The following is a 10,039-nucleotide window of genomic DNA, read 5'->3' on the forward strand; positions in this document are numbered from 1 at the left end:
ACATGGGATGTTTCTGCCAAGATAAGCCCCCAGATGCTACAGCTCCCACTGACATCACATCGGGAAGTCTGCGCAGTTGAGCTGTCAAGCAATGAGAGCTGACGGAGCACCGTGTAAGTGGCCATGTTCAGGTAAGATCACTGCAGTTGTTACACTAGAACCGATGCTGTTTTTTTATTTTTATTTTTACCTATTTATTTGAGAGAGAGAGAATGGGCACACCAGGGCCTCCAGCCACTGCAAATGAACTCCAGATGCGTGCGCCCCCATGTGCATCTGGATAACGTGGGTCCTGGGGAATCGAGCCTCGAACCGGGGTTCTTAGGCTTCACAGGCAAGCGCTGAACCGCTAGGCCATCTGTCCAGCCTAGATGCTCTTTCTGGAATGAGTCTCAGCAGAATGAGGAGAGAGGATTCGTGTTCTGGGTAAGTGGCTACAGGAAGGCACCTTTCAACCATCTTTGGTGCAGTCAGGGCCCGAGGCCGGGTCTGTCTGTGATGCTTTTCCTTGTTCCCCGCTCCAGCTGGGCAAAACTTTATTGAGTCACAAGACTGAGAGGAGAAACTGTGTGAGAACGAATGAACAGAACTCTGGGCAAGAGTCCCGAAGTGAACAATGTTGATGCTCAGCACGGGGGAGGCATTGCTGATACTGCTTAAACTCACGTAAACAGTCACGGCTTTGTGACGGATTTGCTGTTTTTTTGAAATTTTCCAATGTCAGAAAAGCAACCCTGATAAGCACCATGTCAAGGCGAAAGACACTTGAAAGGTCTGAGCACTGCGCACAATTCCCGAGGGGCATGAGAGGATCCTTGTCCTTGGAGATCGGCCTACGCAGTTCTGTGGACAAGAAGTGGTGCCAAGATGGCCTTAAGGTAGCCCCACTGGTACCTGGATCCCAACACGAAGTCCAGCTCCTCACTCATGTGTGGACAGAGGAGTCTCCCAACGGCTTGGGAAGATGGTGGCTCTTTGGCCTGGGTCAGCTCTTCCCAGCTCAGTAGTTGTCAGATTTCAGGGCATCCATATCACCTGGGAAGTATGTTTAACAAACGGGAAAATGGGCTGGAGGGTTGGCTTAGCACTTAAGGCGTTTGCCTACAAAGCCGAAGGACCCAGGTTCGACTCCCCAGGACCCACATAAGCCAGATACACAAGGGGGTGCATGCATCTGGAGTTCATTTGCAGTGACTGGAGGCCCTGGTGTGCCCATTCTCTCTCTCTCTCTCTCTCTCCCTCTCCCCCTCTTCTCTGTCAAATAAATAAATAAAATTTTTTTAAAAAAGAAAAAAAATGCAGCCGGGTGTGGTGGCACATGCCTTTAATCCCAGCACTCGGGAGGCAGAGGCAGGAGGATCGCCGTGAGTTCAAGGCCACCCTGAGACTCTATAGTGAATTCCAGGTCAGCCTGGGCTAGAGTGAGACCCTACCTCGAAAAACCAAAAAAAAAGTGAATTCTAGGGCTCTTTCCTCCCTTCCTTCCTTTCTCCCTCCCTCCCTTTCTTTCTTTTTTTTTTTATAAGTATTTTTTTTAAATATTTTTTATTTATTTGAGAGCGACAGGCACAGAGAATGACAGATAGAGGGAGAGAGAGAGAATGGGCGCGCCAGGGCTTCCAGCCGCTGCAAACGAACTCCAGACGCGTGCGCCCCCTTGTGCATCTGGCTAACGTGGGACCTGGGGAACCGAGCCTCGAACCGGGGTCCTTAGGCTTCACAGGCAAGCGCTTAACCGCTAAGCCATCTCTCCAGCCCTCTTTCTTTCTTTTTTTAAGGCAGGTCTCACTCTAGTCCATGCTGACCTCATACTCTCCCTGTAGCCCAAGGCTGGCCTTGAACTCACAGTGGTCCTTTGCCTGATTCTCAGGAGTGCTAGGACTAAGGGCAAGCACAACCATCCCCAGTTTAAATTCCACAGCTCTTCCTGAGAAAATCCCCATTCTACGATAGGCTGGGGCCTCAGAACTGTCGTTGTGAGAAGAACCCGAACCGATGCGTCCTCTGGAATTGGGAATTTTCACAGCTGCTTATCATTTTGTTTGTTTTAGACAGTCTCACTTATGTAGCCTGGACTGGCCTTGAACTCTTGGCGATCTTCCTGCTTTAGCTTCCTGCATGCAGGGATTACAGGTATGTACCACCATGTCCAGTTTAAAATGCTTGTGAAGAACATTGTCATTTAGGTTTGGGTTGGTGACATGCCTGTGACCCCAGCACCCAGAAGGTTGAGACAGGAGGATCGTGAAATGGAGTCCAGCCTGAGCTACATGGTAAGATCCTATCACAAAACACAACAAAATAAAAAAGGAGCCCAACATGGTGGGCGAGAGTAAGACTCTACCTTGAAAAAAACAAAACAAAACAAAAGTACTTCAATACATGATCTGTGCCAGGCGTGGTGATGCACGCCTTTTTTTTTTTTAAATTTTATTATTTATTTATTTATTTGAGAGCGACAGACACAGAGAGAAAGACAGATAGAGGGAGAGAGAGAGAATGGGCGCGCCAGGGCTTCCAGCCTCTGCAAACGAACTCCAGACGCGTGCACCCCCTTTTGCATCTGGCTAACGTGGGACCTGGGGAACCGAGCCTCGAACCGGGGTCCTTAGGCTTCACAGGCAAGCGCTTAACCGCTAAGCCATCTCTCCAGCCCGATGCACGCCTTTAATCCTAGCATTTGGGAGGCAGGGATAGGAGGATCGCCATGAGTTCAAGGCCTCCCTGAGACTGCATAGTGAATTCCAGGTCAGCGTGGGCTAGAGTGAGACCTTACTTTGGGGCAGTGGTGTGGGGAGGGGACATGATTTGGGATTCAACTCTAACTCGATGGCCTTGAGCCAGTTACTTTATCTCTTGGGACCTTAGCTTCTCCATGCAGCAAATGAAGAAAATGCCTTCCTCAGCAGACTGACACACGCTAGCATGGAAAAACCCCACACACAGTGCTCCACAAACAGTAGTGGGTCATGGTCATGACCACACTGACATCTAATGTTGAGAGTGCATGGGGACCCCTCAGCCCCGGGGGATTTTGTGCATTTCCCATTGGGAGACCCAAAAGCAAGAGCTTGATGGAGTATGGTAGTCCAAATAACAATTCCTGTCCTCCATCAACAAGCAGTGTTTCCACATGGGCCGGCCTGTGACTGCTTTGGCAGTAGAACGTGTGACAAGATGGTCAAGGTCTTGTGAGTCCAGGCAGCCTGGCAGCTTCTCCTCCTGCATTGCTGCTGTTGCTTGCAGAGCCTACTCTGGGGTGCTGCTCTCAAAACACAGCTGTTCCATGTGGCAAGGACCCACGGAGGAGGAGAAGGGAGCCTCCCCTGCTGTCCACATTGCCGGCTGCCAGCCTGGGGAGAAAGTCATTTTAAAGCCCATTCCTGTGGAGCTTCTGATGACTGCGGCTCTGACCAACATCACAGGAGCAGAAGGGCCACCATACTGAGCCCGGTCACCGCACAAGAATGGCAGACACCAAAATGGCTGTCTGAAGTCTTATTCTACGGGAATATGGTGGCCAGTTTCCAAAGTCCCAGTCCCAGGTATCCTCACCTCTTGAGAGTCACACCTTCCTCTAGTCCCTTTCCACTTCTGCCAATGGAATGCAGCAAAGGTGTGCGGTCAGATGCGTGCTTTGCTGAGGAAGGACCGCTGTGAGTTTGAGACCAGCCTGGGACTACAGAGTGAGTTCCAGGAGAGCCTGGGCTAGAGTGACACCCTACCTCGAAACACCCAAACTAAATAAATAAATAGAGTAATAAAAGACCTTGTGCTAGGCTAGAGAGATGGCACAGTGGTTAAGGTGCTTGCCTATAAAGCCTAATGACCTGGGTTCCATTCTCCAGGGCCCACTTAAAGCCAGATGCACAAAGTGGCACATGCATCTGGAGCTCATTTGCAGTGGCTGAGGGCCCATTCTCTCTGTCTCCCTTCTATCTCTCTCTGCTTAGAAAGTAAATAATTTTTTTTTTAAAAATGTTTATTTATTTGAGAGAGAGAGAGAGAGAGGGAGAGAGAAAATGAGAATGGGTACATTAGGGTTTCCAGCCACTGCAAACAAACTCTGGGCACAAGCGTCACCTTCTGCATCTGGGTTATGTGAGTACTTTAGGGCTGGCGAGATGGCTTGGTGGTTAAGGCGCTTGCCTGCAAAGGCTAAGGACCCAGGTTCAATTCCCCAGGACCTATGTAAGCCAAACTCACAAGGTGCCACATGTGTCTGGAGTTTGTTTGCAGTAGTTGGAGACCCTAGTGTGCCCATTCTCTCTCTCTCTTTCTCTCTCTTTCTGTGCATATATATATATATATGTATGTATGTATGTATGTATGTATGTATGAATGATCTACCTCTTTCTTTCTTTCTCCCTCATTCTCTCTCTCTCAAACAAATAACACAAAATAAATGTTCTTCAAAAAAAAAAGATCTCGGCAGTTGCCAAGGTGTTCAAGCTCCCGTCTGCTTGCCAGCGCCATGGGAATGGTCTTCTAGAATGGCGACCCAGCCACTGTCACTGTCACCTCCACCCAGAAAGGAGCCAAGCCCAGCCAGGGCACCGCCCAGGCCCCTGTGGGCAAAAGGCTACAGCAGGAGCTGATGACCCTCATGATGTCTGGTGACAAAGGAATTTCTGCCTGCCCTGCGACAGACAACCATTTCAAGTGAATAGGGAGCATCCGTGCAGCAGCTGGCACAGTGTGTGGAGATCTGAGGTGTGAACTCTCCCTGGAGTTCCCAGTGGTCAACCTTACGACATCCACCGTGACGTTCCGCACGCCCTGCCACCACCCCAACGTGGACACCCAGGGTAACATCTGCTTGGACGTCCTCAGGGATAAGGGGTCAGCCCTGTATGACGTCAGGCCCATCTTGCTGTCCATCCAGAGCCTGCTAGGAGAACACAACATTGACAGCCCTTTGAACACACATGCTGCCGAGCTCTGGGAAAACCTTCATAGCTTTTAAGAAGCTACTTGAAAGGGCTGGAGAGATGGCTTAGCCGTTAAGCGCTTGCCTGGGAAGCCTAAGGTCCTTGATTTGAGGCTCGATTCCCCAGGACCCACGTTAGCCAGATGCACAAGGGGGCGCACGCACCTGGAGTTCGTTTGCAGTGGCTGGAGGCCCAGGCACGCCTGTTCCCTCTCTCTCTATCTGCCTCTTTCTCTCTCTGTGTCACTCTCAAATAAATAAATAAAAATAACAACAACAAAATTGATTAAAAAAAAAAAAGAAGTACTTATAAGAAACCTACTCAAAGCAGGTCTCCAGCCAAGAGCCCAGACCCCAGCTGTCCAGACTCTCTTTGAGTCATCATTGTAGTTTCCTTAGATGGTCTGTCCTTTTCCTTGATTTCTGTGTGGGCTTTGTATCTTGTGGTGTTTTTTTTTTTTTTAAATTGAGTCTACTTGAGCCCTTGCAATGTATATTAAATAAATGTTTTGATTGTTTTGTACAAACAAATAAAAAGACTGTGCCAGACTGGGCATATGGCTCAAGGGTAGGGTACCTGCCTAGCATGTATGAAGCCGAGTTTGTTCCCCAGCACCACAGAAACTGGGTGTGGTGACATATACCTGTAATCCCAGCATTTGGGAGGAAAATCAGAAATCTGCTACAAATGAAGTTTGAGGCCAACCTGGAACCCAAAATAAAGAATAAATGAATAATGAATAAAAAGGCCATGTGTCCTCTGTCTCAGTCTTCTCATAGATCATTCTTCATGTCGTGAAGAGCCCTCACAAAGGCCCACGGCGGGTGATAGACTTACTAGGACTGTAATGGTGTAGCATGAGAAATCTCACATCCTGAGAACCCTCGCTGCTGTGTAAACCAAGATGGTAATTTACCCGACACCCATGTGTAACTGAGGCAGTTGAGAAACTGAGGCCTCCAGCCCACAGCCACATGAGAAAGCCAACTTGGAAGCAAATTCTACCACCCAGCAAAGCTTTGGGCTGCCAAAGCTTGACCCCAGACCCATGGGGAGAGCCCAGGCTAAACCACTTCCCTTAGCTGACTCTCAAAAACTATGACAAATATCTGAAATTTTATGGCATCCCATTTGGTGGCGAAATGTTAAAATGATAATAGTTTTCCATTTATCCGCGTGGTATGTCACTTCTCAGATCACAGAACTATGGGGGGACATAAATGGATCATGTCCCCTCTTGCCCTGCTCTGAATGGCTGTGTTTGAGGTTTTCTTCTCCTTTCCCGAGAGCCGGCAGAAGGAAACACGGCTCCCGCTGCCTGCGGAAACGTTGCAGCATAATTGTTTTCTGAGCTTTCACTGGAATCCCAGGGGTGCACGAGGCGCTGGGTGCTTGCCTGCACTTACTCTCCGAGGCCCTGCGCCTGATCTCCCCCAAGGCCCGAGGTGCCTACTTAGCCTGAACATCTCGGGAGGATCCCCAGTGTCTGGTGTGCAACAGCAGCAACTCCGTGTAACAAAGGAGGATCAAAATAATGGGGTACCCGCAAGGCAGGCAGGCATTCTGTGCGCGTCTGGGATATCCTAAGGAAATCTCCCAACTAGGCACCATAAAAAATCTGAGATTTCTGGTGTCTGACTCATGCCTACTGCCTTCGATATAAGGGGTTGTTAGCAAACTATGGTAGGGGAATATAGTCTATGCTTATGTCTGTGAATGTCCATGCATTGGGACATCACAGGTCACTCAGGGAAAGAAACACTAGAATGAGCAGAGCTGTATTAGGATGTTTTATTTGCTGGATGGCATTGGTCAAGTCCCCTCACCTCTCTCTGTGTCGCGTTCATGACATTTATAAAATGAATTAGGAAAGAGTTATCTGGTAGAAATATTGTAAAAATCTGATGACATCATGGGTATTGAAATGTACAATACTGTATTATCCTGGATCAGACAGGGAAGAAGGAAGATGGACCAAAGGAGATATAAATTTCCATCTTAACTCCAAGGTGGGAGGGGGTATAGCTCGCTGGCAGAGCACTTGCGTAACATGTATAAAACTTTTTTTTTCTTTTTCTTTTTCTTTGGTTTTTCGAGGTAGGGTTTCACTCTGGCCCAGGATGACCTGGAATTCACTATGTAATCTCAGGGTGGCCTTGAACTCACGGTGATCCTCCCACCTGTGCCTCCCGAGTGCTGGGATTAAAGGTGTGGCCACCATGCCTGGCTAAAACGTTTATTTATTAGAGACTGGGGGGGGGGGGGTCCGGAATGGGCACGTCAAGGCCTCTAGCCACTGCAAATGAACTCCAGACATATGCGCCACCATGTGCGTCTGGCTTATGTGGGACCTGGAGAATCGAACCTGGGTCCTTAGGCTTCACAGGCATGCGCTTTAACAGCTAAGCCATCTCTCCAGACCTAAAACATTTTTTTTCTTTTAATGGGAAGAAGGATTCATTTTGCCTCACAGTTTGAGATGTTTAGTGGGAAACGCACAGATGAGGTCATGGTGGCAGGAGCACGTGGCTGAGATGCCTCACTTTCTAGCAGACCAAGAAGCAGAGTTCTGTTCGTCCCTCCTTCCCTTCCTCCCTTCCCTTTCTTCCCTCCTTCCCTCCCTCCTTCCCTCCCTTCCTCCTCCCTTTCCTTCCTTCCCTTCCCCTTCCTTCCTTCTATGTACAATGTTTGTTTATTGTTTGTGTGTATGCATATGTATGCAGGGGCACATTCACACGTGTGCACATGTGTGTAAAGACCAGAGGTTGGTCTTGATTTTTCAATTGCTCTTCACCTTATTTTTAAAACACTATTGATTAATTGACTGATTTGAGAGAAAGAGGGAGGAAGGGAGGTAGAGAGAAAGAGAGAGAGAAGGAGGGAGAGAGAATGGGTTTGCTAGGGCTTCTAGCAACTATAAATGAACTCCAGACACATGTGCCACCTTGTGCACTTGGCTTACCTGGGTACTGGGGAATCGAACCTGGGTCCTTAGGCTTTGCAGGCAAGTGCCTTAACTGCTAAGCCATCATTCCAGCCCCCACCTTATTTTTTATTAAATGTTTTATTTATTTATTATGTATGAGCAGACAGGGTGTATGAGCATCTTGCTGCTACAAACAAATTCCAGAAACATGTGCCACTTTGTGCATCTGGCTTTAGGTGAGGTTTTTATTTTTTATTTATTTATTTGTTTTAAGATTTAGAGAGACCTTATTAGATTAGAATGAAAGAGAAAGCAAGCAGAGAGCGCCTGCCATGTGGAAGGCAGGAGGGTGTAAAGATGCCATGTGGGAATCGGGCCCCTCTTCCACCTTTGTTCTAGGCTGGGGCAAGTGGGTGGGTGGTGGAATCTTCCCACAGCAGGGAAACCCACCCAGCAGAGGCACAGGACAGAAGGTAAATGCAGACCAGCCTGGCGTGGCCTGCCTGTAATGGGGCCACTCAAGAGGCCGAGGCATGAGTTTCAGGTATTCCTTGATTATATATTGTTTGAAGCTAGCCTGGGCTACATGAGACCCTATCTCAAAACAGAAAAAAAAAAAAGGAAAGAAATACAATCAGAAGCTGTTTTGCTAATTCTTTTATAACCACAACAAGCAAGCGGAGAGTGTTCCAAACGAAACACAATAAAGGTTCAACATGAGGTCTTAGCAAGGCTAGAGCTTTCAGTGTCTGGTGTTTAGGCTGCGGTTCTTGTTTTCAGATGAATATCAACTGCGTCTTTTAATTTTTTTTTTTTTTTTTTTTTTTTAGATAGGGTCTCACTAGAGCCCAGGCTGACCTAAAACTCACTCTGTAGTCCTAGGCTGGCCTCAAATCACAATGACCCTCCTACTTTTGCCTCCTAAGTGCTGGGATTAAAAGGAGCATTCCTGGCTTTTATTATTTATTTGAAAGCGAGAGCGAGAGACAGACAGAAAGGTATGGGTACTCTGGCCAGTGTTGTTTTTTCTAATATGTTTTATTTATTTATTTGAGAGAGAGAAAGAGGCAAATAGAGACAGAGAGGGAGAGAATGGGTGTACCAGGGCATTCAGCCACTGCAAACAAACTCCAGACACATGCACCCCCTTGTGCATCTGGTTTATGTGGAAACTGGAGAATCAAGCCAGGGTCCTTTGGCTTTGCAGGCAAGCGCCTTAACCGCTAAGCTATCTCTCCAGCCCCTGTGTGTGTGTGTTTGTGTATGTGCGTGTGTGTGTGTATACATACATACATACATACATATATATATATATATATATATACACACACATACATATATACACATATGTGTGTGTGTATGTATATATACATATATACATATATATACACACACACACACACACACACACACACACATGTGAAAGAAAGAGGCAGAGAGAAAGAGAGAGAATGAGTGCACCAGGGCTTCCAGCCACTGCAAATGAACTCCAGATGAATGTGTCCCCTTGTGCATCTGGTTCACGTGGGTCCTGGAGAGTCGAACTGGGATCCTTTGGCTTTGCAGGCAAACACCTTAATGGCTAAGCCGTCTCTCCAGCCCCTAGTGTTGTTGTTGTTTTTTAAAATAAAGTTTCTCTCTTAAAAGTATTTTTTATTTATTTATTTGCAAGCAGAGAGAGAAAGAGAAGATAGACACAGCGAGAGAATGGGCATATCAGGGCCTGTAGCCACTGCAAATGAATTCCAGATGCATGCATCCCTTGTGCATCTGGCTTATATGGATCCTGGGAATCGAAACTGGGTCCTTTGGCTTCACAGGCAAATGCCTTAACCACTGAGCCATCTCTCCAGTGCCCTAGTGTTTGCTTTTTGATTTTTTTCTTTCTGTCTTCTTTTTCTTTTCTTTCTTCTCCCCTCCCCCCCGCCAGGGTAAGGTTTTGCTCTAGCCCAGGCTGACCTGGAACTCACTATGTATTCTCAGGGTGGCCTTGAACTCATAGCGTCCCTCTTGCCTCTGCCACCCATGTGCTGAAATTAAAGGCATGCGCCACCATGCCGGGCCTGTTTTGTTTTTTCCTTTGAGTCAGGGTGGCACACAAATGCCCTTGAACTCACTGTGTAATGGAGTTTGGCCTTGAATTTTTCATCCTCAAGCCTGTACTGTCCAAGTGCCTCCAGAG

At 47.6% G+C, this 10,039-nt stretch overlaps 1 pseudogene; it reads left to right on the forward strand.

Moving 5' to 3' along the window:
* The first annotated feature begins 803 nt into the window (after window positions 1-803).
* On the forward strand, window positions 804-6,393 carry LOC101608615 (annotated as a pseudogene).
* Window positions 6,394-10,039: the final 3,646 nt, after the last annotated feature.

The sequence above is a fragment of the Jaculus jaculus genome, chromosome 17 (genome assembly GCF_020740685.1).
Source record: "Jaculus jaculus isolate mJacJac1 chromosome 17, mJacJac1.mat.Y.cur, whole genome shotgun sequence".
Lineage (NCBI taxonomy): Eukaryota > Metazoa > Chordata > Mammalia > Rodentia > Dipodidae > Jaculus > Jaculus jaculus.